The sequence below is a fragment of the Aquarana catesbeiana genome, linkage group LG13 (genome assembly GCF_042186555.1).
Source record: "Aquarana catesbeiana isolate 2022-GZ linkage group LG13, ASM4218655v1, whole genome shotgun sequence".
NCBI classification, from domain to species: domain Eukaryota; kingdom Metazoa; phylum Chordata; class Amphibia; order Anura; family Ranidae; genus Aquarana; species Aquarana catesbeiana.
This window is the reverse complement of record NC_133336.1, coordinates 59,292,456-59,307,693: the sequence shown is the minus strand read 5'-3', so window position 1 is coordinate 59,307,693 and position 15,238 is coordinate 59,292,456.

The following is a 15,238-nucleotide window of genomic DNA, read 5'->3' as shown; positions in this document are numbered from 1 at the left end:
AAGTTTTGTTGGTGGAAAATTTGAGAACCTGCTAGCAAACATTTGTTGGCGGAAAGTCCGACAGCAAATGTTCGATGGAGTATACACACAGTTGGACTTTCCGACAACAAGCTCACATTCAACATTTCCTGTCGGAAAATCCGACCGTGTGTACACGGCATAACTCTATCTCTTTGGTAAGTGTCCCTAAGCACAGTATTATTTCTTTTGCCAAATGCTGTTGAGCATGTTCCAGCAGGCTGTGTTTAAAGAGGAGTTCCACCCGAGGTCCAGTAAAAAAAAATAAAAAATTAAAAGTCAGCAGCTACAAATACTGCAGCTGCTGACTTTTAATTGGACACTTACCTGTCCCAGGGTAAGCCCCGCTTGTCTCCCCCTCCGTTCAGCGGCGCCGGCATTGCAACTGTGGGCGCCAGGCTGTGGCTTCACAGCCTGGCACCCACTCCGTGATTGGCTCCGTGATTGGCTGCTCAGTCACCTGGGACCTGTAATGGGTCCCAGATGATTGACAGGAGGGAGGGAGCAGAGCAGAGCCCTTCCTGTGCCGAGGGGGAAGTGATGTCACCAGCCCAGGCACTGGAAGGGGCAGACTACGAGGGACCACCTAGCAACAGGCATTTAGAGGTAAGTAAAAAAAAAAAAAATATCCAAATTTGTTTTGTATTTTTTTTTTTAATTTTTCATGTAGTTTTGTTTTTTTGGGTGGAACCCCACTTTAAGGATTAATAGTCTGTGTTATGAATATTTAACAACCCAGCCAATGAACTTGAGTCTGGGATTGATGATGTTGGCTGGGGATGTGTTAAATATTTGGCAGCCCCTACTCCCACCTGGTTCTTCTCTGCTAAGCTCAGGCCTTAGGAGGAGCTGAGCTGTCTTCAGCTCCAAAGCTTGGGTCCTAGAAGAACAGATGATGCAGTAGTCTTCCCTCTGAAGATGCTACCTTGCTGAAAGAGGAGCAACTGGCCTTGAGGAAGCACCTTGGGCTATCCACTACTGGATGGATGTGGTAAGTGACAGCATGGATGTGGGAGAAGATATCACAAGAACTTTTTTTAGATCTATTGTCTTAGAAGTCTACAATCAAGATATCACTAGAACCTTGATCCCTCACAAGTCCAAGAAAAACTGGTTAACAGTGTCTATGGAAGCAGGGTGATATCTGTGCAGAACTTTAATCCTCAAAGCAGCATGAGTGACAACACCATAATTTGATTGCAATGCAATGCGCCAGTGTTGTCACCCTAAAAGTGAACGTTTAAGTATCCGACATGATCAATAGATAAGAATATTAAATAAAGAAGATCAAAAAATAATATGTTGTGACACTATAAATGTACATGGGATACAACCTCTGCAGTTTTTGAGTTGGCATTACAAACACATTATTAGGAAAATGCAGACTGACACAGATGTGTATGATAAAACACACTGATTTGTCAAATGTCATTATAAAATGCCATTGACCACCAGCTGATAGTCTTTGTTCTCCCACCTATCTTACTGTGAGCATGACATGGTGTCAGAGTCTGGTCACACTAATGTATTTACCTTTGGGCAGGATCCCAGTTAAGCCACCACAACATACTGTAAGTGTATGCAGGTATTTATTAGAGCAGATCTTCATGAGGTTGCTGCAAACCAGCTGCTGACAGAGTGCTTGCAATCACACTGGAAAAAAATAACATTAAGGTCCAGGTCATTTCTAGTCTATTCACATTGTTGTAACGCAAGCCCTGATAATGGGGGTTCTCCTGCACCCCTGAAACGCTTTGGGTACTTTTTGCTTTCAAGTGTGTTTTATTGAGAAAATAAAGATCTTAAAACCATGGTAGACGGGTAGATATGGCTAAGTCACAATTAAATAGGCACAGTCATAGATTGACGATTACTTTGTAAAATTAACAATGTGAAAAACTACACAATGCAAGCAACAAAAGAACAACATAAGCTGCACTGCAAGCGTGACTATGCCTACATGATAAAGTAGCAAAACGGACAAATCCCATTTGGTATCAACATGTAATTAAGAGCAGGTATCTAGGACAGCCAACCATGGTCCCATATCTTGTTGTGCATAGATAAGTTTCTTATAAGGCAATAAAGAATTGACTTCATGACACCAGGATTGAAACGTAGGAGGGATTAGTAGTAAAAAAAAAAAAATATAATAAAAATGCCATAAATTTACACTTATTGTGATTTTTTTTTACCAAAAATATGTAGTAGAATTTATATTGGCCTAAACTGATGAAGAAATATGTTTTTTTATATATTTTCTGGGAATATTTATTATAGCAAAAAGTGAAAAATATTGCTTTTTTTGTTTATAGAGCAAAAAATAAAAACCGCAGAGATGATCAAATACCACCAAAAGGAAGCTCTATTTGTGGGGGAAAAAAGGGACGTCAATTTTGTTTCGATACAACGTCGCACGACCGCGCAATTGTCAGTTAAAGCGATGCATTGCTATATCACAAAAAATGCTCTGGTCATTAAGGGGTAAAATCTTCCGGGGCTGAAGTGGTTAAGCTGATAGGCCAATCTAGTGGGCGAGGGAGTGAGAGGATCATTATAAAATATTAAAATCAGTTTCTTAGGATCCGTTCCTAGTACTGTATACAGGGTGGGGAGGACCAGGAAATTGGGTGTGTATCGCATGCTGTAGTTGTAGAGAAAGAGCATATGATTGGGAAGGGAGAACTCATCCTTAAAGGCTAAGTTCACCTTTGTTCACCTTTTTTTTCTAAATTCCAGCTCCCCTATGTACCTATATAGCATTAATGTACTTCTTTTGCAAAAATAAAACAGCTTTCAATTTATTCTACACACACTTACATTACTGTCTTCATGACTGTCTAAAAACAGCTATCTATTACTTCTGCTTTACTTCCTAGACATAAAACGGGGAGACAAGGGTGGGACTTTATATGAGGCAATGAATGGATAGGTTCATATGCCTCCATCCCTAATATAGAGATTGAGAAATGGGGGGATTGTGGGACTTTATATGAAGCACACTACTCAAGAATAAAAATTCAGTCATGTTTATTGATTCCTAGTAAACAACCATATACAACCCCTGGCAAAAATTATGGAATCACCAGTCCCTGAGGATGTTCCTTCAGTTGTTTATTGTTGTAGAAAAAAAGCAGATCACAGACATGGCCAAAAACTAAAGGTATTTCAAATGGCAACTTTCTGGCTTTAAGAAACACTAAAAGAAATCAAGAAAAATAATTGTGGTGGCCAGTAACAGTTAGATTTATAGAACAAGCACAGGGAATAAATTATGGAATCACTCGATTCTGAGGAAAAAAATATGGAATCACCCTGTAAATTTTAATTACAAACACTAACACCTGCATCAGATTAAATCTGCTTGTTAGTATGTAGGTAAAAAGGAGTGATCACACCTTGGAGAGCTGTTGCAACAAGTGGCCTGACATGAAGCACGGCTCCAACACCAGAGATGTCAATTGAAAAAACGGAGAGGATTATCAAACTCCTTAAAGAGGGTAAATCATCACGCAGTGTTGCACAAGATGTTGGTTGTTCACAGTTGGCTGTGTCTAAAACATGGACCAAATACAAACAACATGGGAAGGTGGTTAAAGGCAAGCATACTGGTAGACCAAGGAAGACATCAAAGCATCAAGACAGAAAACTTAAAGCAATATGCCTTGAATACAGAAAATGTACAACAAAACAAATGAGGAAGAAATGGGAGGAAACTGGAGTCAACATCTGTGACCGAACTGTAAGAAACCGCCTAAAGGAAATGGGATTTACATACAGAAAAGCTAAAAGAAAGCCATCTCTAACACCTAAACACAAAAAAACAAGGTTACAATGGGCTAAGGAAAGGCAATCGTGGACTGTGGATGATTGGATGAAAGTCATATTCAGTGATGAATCTCGAATCTGCATTGGGCAAGGTGATGATGCTGGAACTTTTGTTTGGTGCCGTTCCAATGAGATTTATGCAGACGACTGTCTGAAGTAAACATGCAAATTTCCACAGTCAATTATGATATGGGGCTGCATGTCAGGTAAAGGCACTGGGGAGATGGCTGTCATTAAATCTTCAATAATTGCACAGGCTTACATTGAAATTTTGGAAGTAGAAAAGTATATAGGGCGCACAGGACTAACGTAGTCCAGATAATGTCTCTATTAGAGATCGGCAGTCCAAAATAAAAAGGAGAGTGTTGGTAAGGATGATGAGGATGGTGGGATGGTGATCTTCAGCAAAAAGGGCTGCAGCTTTAAAAGACTGAAGCAGGATCTATAATGACACAAAAAACAAACAAAGGCGCCTTTGTTTGTTTTTTGTTACATTGAAATTTTGGTCACTTTTCTTATTCCATCTATTGAAAGGATGTTTGGGGATGATGAAATCATTTATCAAGATGATAATGCATCTTGCCATAGAGCAAAAACTGTGAAAAAATTCCTTGAAGAAAGACATATAAGGTCAATGTCATGGCCTGCAAACAGTCCGGATCTCAATCCAATTGAAAATCTGTGGTGGAAGTTAAAGAAAATGGTCCATGACAAGGCTCCAACCTGCGAAGATGATTTGGCAAAGAAGGCTGGAGCCAGATTGATGAAGAGTACTGTTTATCACTCATTAAGTCAATGCCTCAGAGACTGCAAGCAGTTATAAAAGCCAGAGGTGGTGCAACAAAGTACTAGTGATGTGTTGGAGTGTTATTTTGTTTGTTTTTCATGAATCCATAATTTTTTTTCCTCAGAATTGAGTGATTCCATAATTTATTCCCTGTGCTTGTTCTATAAATGTGTTACAGGTCACCACAATTATTTTTCTTGATTTCTTTTAGTGTTTCTTAAAGCCAGAAAGTTGCCATTTGAAATGCCTTTAGTTTTTGGCCATATCTGTGATCTGCTTTTTTTCTACAACAATAAACAACTGAAGGAACATCCTCAGGGACTGGTGATTCCATAATTTTTGCCAGGGGTTGTATTAATGATAAAATGTATATAATCAATGACAATAGATGACAACTTGCATGTATATACATATATTCCAACATAAATTAGGATTGTAAAATAATAATAAAGGAAATAATAAGTTGCCCGTTGACATAATAAACAATAATCATGGGTTATATCATAAAAAGTTGATATCATTGCTAGTTGCATGATACTGATGAATCTCAAACATATGTTTACAATGATGTAGCATATGACAGTATCTCTCTACGCGTTTCATGGGTATTCCCAATCATCAGGAGCAATTAAAGTAGACGTATCTATAATAAAAAATAGGAGTAAATGCAAAGTACTCTAATGGTTGGGACAGAGGGGGATAAAGGGAAGAGGGGGAACAAAAAATTCCCAACTCTTACCAAAAAATTCCCAGCTCTTACATACAGGTAGATTCGATATACAAAAAATGGTGTTGACAGCTGAAGGCACCATGGGAATACCATCCCTGACAGCTGAGGCAGCATAATCCATGGCCACAGGTCGGCCCAAACATGAATGTAGAGAACATTATATAAATGTGAACCCAAATGTGTAGTAGTAATATTGGTGAATACTGTATAAAGTTCCCAGACGGTTTCTGTGATAAAAACAGTGTGTAAATAAATAGGACTGCAACATTGGCAAACAGAAACATTATAGCCCAAAGGGCATGTAATAGTGTAAGAGCCTAATACAGAGTGAAACGCTTGAGTGATAGGAAACCTCTACCTCACCAGAGCTAGTAATGATAAAGAAAGATACCAAGGAAAAGCCCAGCCCAGCAAGTGATTCGCAAACAAAAAAGGGAATTAGTACCTTAGACTTGAAAAGGAAAAAAAAAGTGCTCCCCCCCCCCCCATGGAACGAAGGAGGGCCCTGGCGTACATCGCAGCTCCCAGGGATGAATGGACCACAGGCGCCTCCAACCAACACACATAGGATATATAGTAGTAATACAAAGTGTCAACCAAGGACATAGTTGCAACCACTAGCCACTAATATTAATTAATAAAATACATATGCTACCTATGTAGTGTGCTTCCATCCCTTAGACATAAGAAAAAGGAAGGTGGGACTTTGAATGAGGCTATTGAATTGTGGGGATGAGATAATTGGAAAGTATATTTAATTGGCATATTGAGTCTGACAATACATAACAATGATGCACATAGTAGAAAAGGTTTAATATGTATACACACACATACATGGTATTGACCTCATGAATACATTATATATACATATCAAAGGGACGGCATATAAAATTCATATGTATACATGTCATCTAAATGGCACTATGCCAGGGGTGTCCAATCTTTTTTCCAAGAGGGCCAGATTTGATGAATAGAACATGCTTGAGGGCCGACCATTTTGCCTGACATTCTTAAACCATTAAAATTTGGTCTAAGTGTGTCTATCCGAGCACTAATACACGGCCCAACAAGAATTCTCTTGCCTTTGTGCTGTGTGTGGTGAATAGATGAGCTTGGGCGTGTTATTTGGATATACCGGATTTAATCTGCTTATAACACGCACCTTCACTTTAAAAATGAAGTTTCAGGAAAAAAAATCTTAAATTTTAAATAAAGAACTGTGAAGCAAAATAAGGGTCAGTGCCCATCAATGCAGCCTAATCAGTGCCCATCTGCGGCCCCCACTCCATTGCCATGAATGTGGCCCCCACTGTATTGACATGAATGCAGCCCCCACCGTATTGACATGAATGCAGCCCCCACCGTATTGACATGAATGCAGCCCCCACCACATTAACATGAATGCAGCCCCCACCACATTAACATGAATGCAGCCCCCACCGTATTGACATGAATGCAGCCCCCACCACATTCACATGAATGCAGCCCCCACCGTATTGACATGAATGCAGCCCCCACCGTATTGACATGAATGCAGCCCCCACCACATTGACATGAATGCAGCCCCCACCACATTGACATGAATGCAGCCCCCACCGTATTGACATGAATGCAGCCCCCACCACATTCACATGAATGCAGCCCCCACCGTATTGACATGAATGCAGCCCCCACCGTATTGACATGAATGCAGCCCCCACCGTATTGACATGAATGCAGCCCCCACCACATTCACATGAATGCAGCCCCCACCGTATTGACATGAATGCAGCCCCCACCGTATTGACATGAATGCAGCCCCCACCACATTCACATGAATGCAGCCCCCACCGTATTGACATGAATGCAGCCCCCACCACATTAACATGAATGCAGCCCCCACCACATTCACATGAATGCAGCCCCCACCACATTCACATGAATGCAGCCCCCACCGTATTGACATGAATGCAGCCCCCACCGTATTGACATGAATGCAGCCCCCACCACATTCACATGAATGCAGCCCCCACCGTATTGACATGAATGCAGCCCCCACTGTATTGACATGAATGCAGCCCCCACCACATTGACATGAATGCAGCCCCCACCGTATTGACATGAATGCAGCCCCCACCACATTCACATGAATGCAGCCCCCACCGTATTGACATGAATGCAGCCCCCACCGTATTGACATGAATGCAGCCCCCACCACATTGACATGAATGCAGCCCCCACCGTATTGACATGAATGCAGCCCCCACCACATTCACATGAATGCAGCCCCCACCGTATTGACATGAATGCAGCCCCCACCGTATTGACATGAATGCAGCCCCCACCGTATTGACATGAATGCAGCCCCCACCACATTAACATGAATGCAGCCCCCACCACATTCACATGAATGCAGCCCCCACCACATTCACATGAATGCAGCCCCCACATTGACATGAATGCAGCCCCCACCACATTGACATAAATACGGCAGCCCCCACCACATTGACATGAATGCAGACTCACCATTGCTGTCAGTGCAGCCTGATTCATGTCCATCTGCAGCCTTGGAGGAGACAGGGAGGGGGCGGGACGAGCGCCAACAGATATACAGGAGAAATTCCTGTTTACACGGCGGCCTCTTTAATTGAAAGTCCCGCCTCCTATGATGGACAAAACAATTGTCCAATGGCAGCGCAGGAGACGGGACTTCCTTTTACACAGGACGCCGTGTAAACAGGAAATTCTCCTGTATCCTGTACGGCGCTTGTCCCGCCCCCTCCAAGGCAGCCAGCATATCTATCTTTTATGGCCCCCGGCGCTCGGGGATTCGTTGGGGGCCACAAAAGATATATATGTCAAAATTACCAGGCGGGCCGTCCGAAACCGGACCGCGGGCCGCGATTGGCCCGCGGGCCGGACTTTGGACATGCCTGCACTATGCAGTGTAAACAATGGTAAAAAACACATGATCATTAGGTTGTAGATAATGAGTCTAAGTAGGTTCCTATCAGTAGGCATAAGAATGCATCCTATAAAACTGACGCGTTTCGTGGATAATACCACTCTTCAGGGGCAGATGCATGCAACTCTATAAGAAAACAACAAAACATGAGTAGACCAGTATGATCAAACAATATACCCCTCAACGGGGAGAATAGTTGCAAGAGAAAAGGGAGAGAGTTACTCATCCCTCTGAGTACTTACATCGTGATAAGTGGAAAATGGGGGACGAGGAATCAGAGGCTGTCTAAATCCCTTAGATATGCATCCCTTAGTTGGAGGCATATGAACCTATCCATTCATTGCCTCATATAAAGTCCCACCCTTGTGTCCCCGTTTTATGCATATCTAAGGGATGGAAGCACACTACAGAGGTAGCATATGTATTTTATTCATTAATATTAGTGGCTACCATATATTCTATGTGTGTTGGTTGGAGGCGCCTTTGGTCCATTAATGCCCAGGAGCTGCGATGCACGCTGGGGCCTTCCCTCCCTCCTTTGTTCCATTGGACGCGGGCACTCAACGCCACGCCTCACGCGCCGTACGTATGACGTCATGTTGACACCATGCGCTGACGTGTCGACTTCCATCTGTGATCACCACGAGGGAGGGTTTGAGCGCCAATTGCCGAATGACAACAGCCGTTCAGGCACTGGTGCAGCCTTCCTCAGATCACACAGCGTGACATTGACGGTATTTTGCGGCCAGCTGGTGCTACAAATACCACACGCTGGTGGAGCACTTGCTTTACTTACCTTGAGATCTTATGCACCTTTTATACAACGTTTTCTTTTTTCCTTTTCAAGTCTAAGGTACTAATTCCCTTTTCCTGATGCCAACATGGCAGCATATTAGTCATAGAGCTCCGCTTCTTGACCACTCCCTCAGGATCAGTGAATAGTATAAAAAAAAGGACTAGTTAGCCTCCCCCATCACCCCATTCATATTTTTTTCCTCATACCTCCAAGCACCAGTGAAGCGTAAACAGTTCTATGTCCCCACCTCTGCCTCTGTGCAGTAGCCGTCTGGGTTTAGCCTCTCCCAGTGCGAAGTTCCAGCGCTCAGGCTGCTAAATGCACTATAGCCTGGGAGCCCCTTCTGAGGGTCTTGATGGGGGCTTGTAGTGTTTAGTCATTAGGAACGAAATCTGCCATCATGTAAGTGTCTGTGGGCTGAGGCTTGGGGGGGTCAGCTAGTGCATTTCTTTTTCTTTTTTTTGGTCCTTGCACCATATAGGGCTACCTATCCCTTTTATTCTTTCTGTCTCCTCATATTTGTTCTCTCTTACCTTGGTCTGTTTCTCTTTTGAGTGCCTCCCATGTCTCCATTTTTGTTAGTGTTTTGTTCCCCTCTTGTTTGCCCATGTGGGGATCTAGACCGTGCTGTCTGGGGAGTCCCAGGCCTCCCTATAGGGAAAGAATGGCCACCCGGTGCTGTTCTTCTTTGGCTAGGGCGCCCTTGATGACATCATCGGGCTGTGCCGGCCATTGGGAGTTCCGACCGCCATCTTGCTTATGGTCAAAAGCTCCCTCCTGTCAGCAAGAGCTCTCTCGGCGCCCCCTACTGCTTTTTATCTGGTAGGACACCAAAAAAAAAGAGAAATGCATATATATTCATTTATTTATTTTGGTTTAAAAAAAAGAGAGAAATGTATATATGGATTAATTTATTTATTTATGGTTTGAAAAAAAAAAAAAATTTTTTTTTTTTCTGTTTCGTAATTTCAGCTGGCCGTCCTATTTGTCCTCAAACCATGAGTCAGTCACTGCTTATGGAAAAAGATCCTCAAATTCAAACCATGTTTGCAGGAAAAGAGTGCCTCCTAATGTGGATTGCTTTGAGTTTTTTCAGCCCTGCATGCTCATGCTCTTAAAGATCAATAGCCAGGGAAAGGTGGACGGTCTTCAGAAAAGAAGATGCCCTAGATGCCGCACCCACTCAAGGGAAAAAGTTCCAAGGAAGACGTCTTATCTCCTCTTTCCCAGAGCAACGCCAGTGCTTCAGCAAGAGTCCTGCAGGGCCAAGGCCTGTGGCGCAGCACCTGTACCCAGTAGGTTGGTGAGTAAATACTGCCCAGAGGTGTTTTCAGATAACAGGTAACACCAAATGTCTTTATTATTTATAGTGCGAGATTCTGTTTTGAACTAACTTAATTTATCCCGGCCAGGCAGCCACCTCCTAGTTGTTACTAGAAGAGCAACCTGGTACCTTGGCATGTGGTGCTCAACCACTCAGTTCTGGCGAGTGGGCAGCCAGCAGGTAATAGTAGCTCCTCTTGATCAGAGGAAGACCCGGAGTTGCTTGGTTTCAGTTATTTTTTTCCCTTCGTGGAATAGTGTATTCAAGTGGCCATGCAGGCAATTACATGGGTAAAGAGACAAACTCATATTTACCTTTTCTTCAAAATGGCAATCCCTTCTCCGTTTATGGAAGAAATTTAATCAGAGGGATGGCAAAGTCCGGAGAGAGTTTCTTGTTTGATTGTCTTTATAAGTTTTATTCCTGTATTGCCCCGTACACACGGTCGGATTTTCCGATGGAAAATGTCTGATCGGAGCGTGTTGTCGGAAATTCCGACCGTGTGTGGGCTCCATCGGACATTTTCCATCGGATTTTCCGACACACAAAGTTGGACAGCAGGAGATAAAATTTTCCGACAACAAAATCCGTTGTCGGAAATTCCGATCGTGTGTACACAAATCCGACGGACAAAGTGCCACGCATGCTCAGAATAAATAAAGAGATGAAAGCTATTGGCCACTGCCCCGTTTATAGTCCCGACGTACATGTTTTACGTCACCGCGTTTAGAGCGATCGGATTTTCCGACAACTTTGTGTGACCGTGTGTATGCAAGACAAGTTTGAGCCAACATCCGTCAGAAGAAATCCTAGGATTTTGTTGTCGGAATGTCCGAACAAAGTCCGACCGTGTGTACGCCCTATAAGAGACTGGATATAGCATCACTGAAATCCACTGCTCCTTCTCCAGACAATTTCTCTCCCACGGCGCTGCCTAATCCACCGCAAAAGTGGGTAGGCTGCTACAATACTTACAGACACTTCAGACTCAACAGACTCAAGGGATCCTCGTCCAGGTCCCATTCACAGGAAAGATTGCATGTTTTCTACTCAACCCTGTTTGTAGTTCGCAGGGGACGGTGGCTAGCGTCCAGTTGCAGATGGGAAGAAGTGGAACCTTTTTGGCCCTTTTAGAGCTCTTTAAGATGGAGTCTATTCAAACAGTACAACCAAACGGCTGGATGCTACTGCTGGATCGTCAGGATGCCTATCCTCACATCCCAAATTTTTTTTTCCTTCCTTTTCCTTCCAAAATAAGTTTGGCAATCGGATAGATGAATCTCCACTTTAACAGCCTAACTTTTGGCTTATAAATATCTCTGAGAATGTTTGCAAGGGTCTCAGTGCCGTGTCAGCTCCACTCAGAGAACAGGTTCGCCACTACCTGGACGTCATTCTTTTTCTATCCAGAGGACTGAAACATTTGCTGTCGCACCAAGAGGTCCTCATATATACCCTGCAGAGATATGGGTGGGTTATCAACTTCCGAAAAAAAAAAAGGGAAAGCAAAGCCAACTTTCTCCAACCCAACTGTTAGTGTACCTGGGGGTGCTCTGCTAGTTCCTCTGTTTTGCTTCCATCAGAGAAAGTGGTGACATCCAGGAACAGATTTCTGAGGATAGATATTGACGCTTGTTTGATGGCTTCTCAGTGCCTCAGTCATCTGGGCACAACATCATCATGCATACCGATGATTCCTTGGCCACATGGGCACCTGCGCACATTTCAACTAGGGTTCTTCGCGCAAGGGAGGAAACAGGATCTAGCAGTTAATAAGAGTGTCACTCAGTATGAGTAGGTGATTGTAAGACCTTGAGGAAGTCATGGCCCGTTAGAACCGTTAGACTGGATAATTGTTACAAATCATGTCTGAAAGACAGCCTGGAAGGTGCACTGCGAGGAACTGTTAGTCAAGGCAAGCGGAGATTCCCAGCCAAGGAGGGTAGTCTCGATTGCGCTGGAAGTTCAAACAGATCTTTTAGCACTTTGGCCTTGCTACACAGAATCAAGGGAAGACCAGTCTCCTTGCAGTTGAGCAACAGGGCAGCAGTTGCCTATATTCAGCTCCAGGCAGGAGCTTGCAGCAATATGCTATTGAGGGAGGTGAAACCCATAACATCTGGAATGGAAGATCACCAGCAAATTCCGGAAGCAGTTTACCTCCCAGCGGATTTTTGAACACACAGGCAGACCGACTATCATGCAAGCTGACCAGACCACAACGAGTGAGTCTACGTCCCAGGTCTTCTCTAAGCTGATCCACAGATGAGGCCTACCATAGACAGACTTCTTCGCTTCCCACAGTAATCACAAACTTCGGGTATGTCTGACCTTGTTTACGCACCCCAAGGCACAGGGGGCAGATGCTCTGGTCTCTTCTTGGAGCTGCAATCTAGCCTATATATTTTCCCCCAACATCTCTTGTAATGAGATTCCTCCTGAGTCTGTCAAGGGAAAACATGGTTGTCATAGCCAATCCTCCACATTGGCCAGGCCTCGTTTTTCCCTGGCCATTCATTTCAGGGTACAGAAGACATTTCCCCTCCACAACATACGCAGACGGGGCTGCAAGCAGGGGCGCTAAAAGGGGAGGCTGGGCAACTCAGGTTGCTCCAGATTCTTTACCTTGTTACAACATCCATGATATGATAAAATTTATATAATCAATGACAATAGATGACAACTTGATATTGCATGTATATACATATATTCCAACATAAATTAGGATTCTAAAATAATAATACAGGTAATAATAAGTTGCCCATTGACATAATAAACAATAATCATAGGTATCTTATAAAAAGTTGATATCATTGCTAGTTGCATGATATTGATGAATCTCAAACATATGTTTGCAATGATGTAGCTCTCCACGTTTCATGGGTATTCCCAATCATCAGGAGCAATTAAAAGTAGATGTATCTATATAGAAAAATAGGAGTAGATGCAAAGTACTCTAATGGTTGGGACAGATGAACCGCAAGATCTGCTCGTATTGTGCCCTGGCCATGGAGGCAGAGAACACGGGCATATGGTGAATTGGGTCAGTGGACCAATATGACCGCAACTCACTCTTTTTATTTATGCCCATGTCGAGGGATAGGCCCAGAAAGGTCTTAAATTCGGAAACCATAATTGGTTTCCTATCTCTGGCAAGGGAGGACTGGGGATTAGCAGCGATGAATTGACCAGGATACAAATTGCTTTGGTCTACAATACATCTATAGAGATCTACGGTGAAAAACAGCGAATAAAAATCAAGTGACGTAAAATCAACTGTTTCCACCTAAATTCCGGGTTGGCCAGTGAATGGGGGAAGTACGGGTGCTGCAGAAGTGGTGGCTTCCCAATTAGGATTGCCGAATTCTGCAGGAAGGACACTATGGGCACGACGGGCCTGTCTTTGTCTTCTTGGTGGCAGCGGGATACTACTTGTGCTTGCCAGCTGGAAATGCACTTATGGGACTCGCCATGTCACCATGTGATACTGCAATGCTGGATGTACGACCAGGGTGTACTAGGCCGCTGGTGCTTGCCAGTTCACCAGAAGGATGAGCGGCATTAGTACTTCTCTGCTCCATATGAGAGCCCTGCGGTTCTTGCACCTCAACAACAGCGGAAGAAGATTGGGGTCTGGTACGCCTAACCTTGGCAGGGACCACAACTCGGTCGGCAGAGCTATCTGTCATGGAGCCGCTGTCGTCTACAGGATCGTATTCTGAGCCTGAATCTGACAGATGAGTGACTTCCTCTTCACTATCTGTCATGCTCAGAAACGTGTAGGCCTCTTCACTAGTGTACCTTCGATTTGCCGTTTTGGGCTCTAAATTTACTGGTACACTAGTGAGACTTACAGGAAAAGAAGCTCCTAGGCTGTCAGCAACTGTATCAAACGCTACCAAAAAAACTGTTAGCGATCGCAGGGATAACAGGCCTGATTCTGCGAACGCTAAAGTTATGCGTTTAGTGTTTTGTAAGTGACAGTGATCGATCGATACTGCACTTGGGTGGGCTGGGCTGGGCGGAGGGGCTGAACGCAGGTGCTAGCAGGTATCTGGGCTGATACCGCTAACACTGCGTTTTTGGGAACCCTAAACTGCTGGGGACGCTAGTATAGATCTGATCAGATCAGATCGTGATCCGTTCAGATAATATACCACTAAGGGAGGTGTATGCTGTGTGCGAGGGTGTTGCAGACCCTAAAACCTTTATTGGGTAATAAACGGCGGGTATAAAAAACAAACTAACTAACCAGCGTCACCCGTAACACTTATATGGTGATCACTGGTGAAAGGGTTAACTAGGGGGCAATCAGAGGGTTAAAACCTTTATTAGGTAGTATATGGGGGTTAGTGTGCTGTTGGTGCAAACTCACAGTGATGTTCTTCTCTCCTTGGGCGCTGGAACGAAAAGGCTCACTTCCTCTGCTTCTGTTTACATTTCAGAAGCAGAGGAAGCTTCTCATTCGTCAGGAGCGATCGTGAGGGGATGGCCATGAATCGGTGGCCTCCCCCTCAGCACAGATCGCTCCTGGAACGAAGCTGACCGCCACAGGCACCGGGGGTGGGGGCGATCAGGCCCCCCGCCCGCTGGGAGGCAGGGACGTACAGGTACGCCCATATGCCTGCACGTGCCATTTGGTCAACGTACATCGTCGTGAGGCGGTCGCCTGCCCATCGGGATTACACTGGTCCCTTTTTCCAAGATGCTGTCCAAGTTCTTCTGCAGAAGCACAAAGAAATAGTCCATATAAGTACCAAAAATGGCCCTCCAAAAAAAGTGGTCAGTCACGGAAATATAGTGCAGCAGAT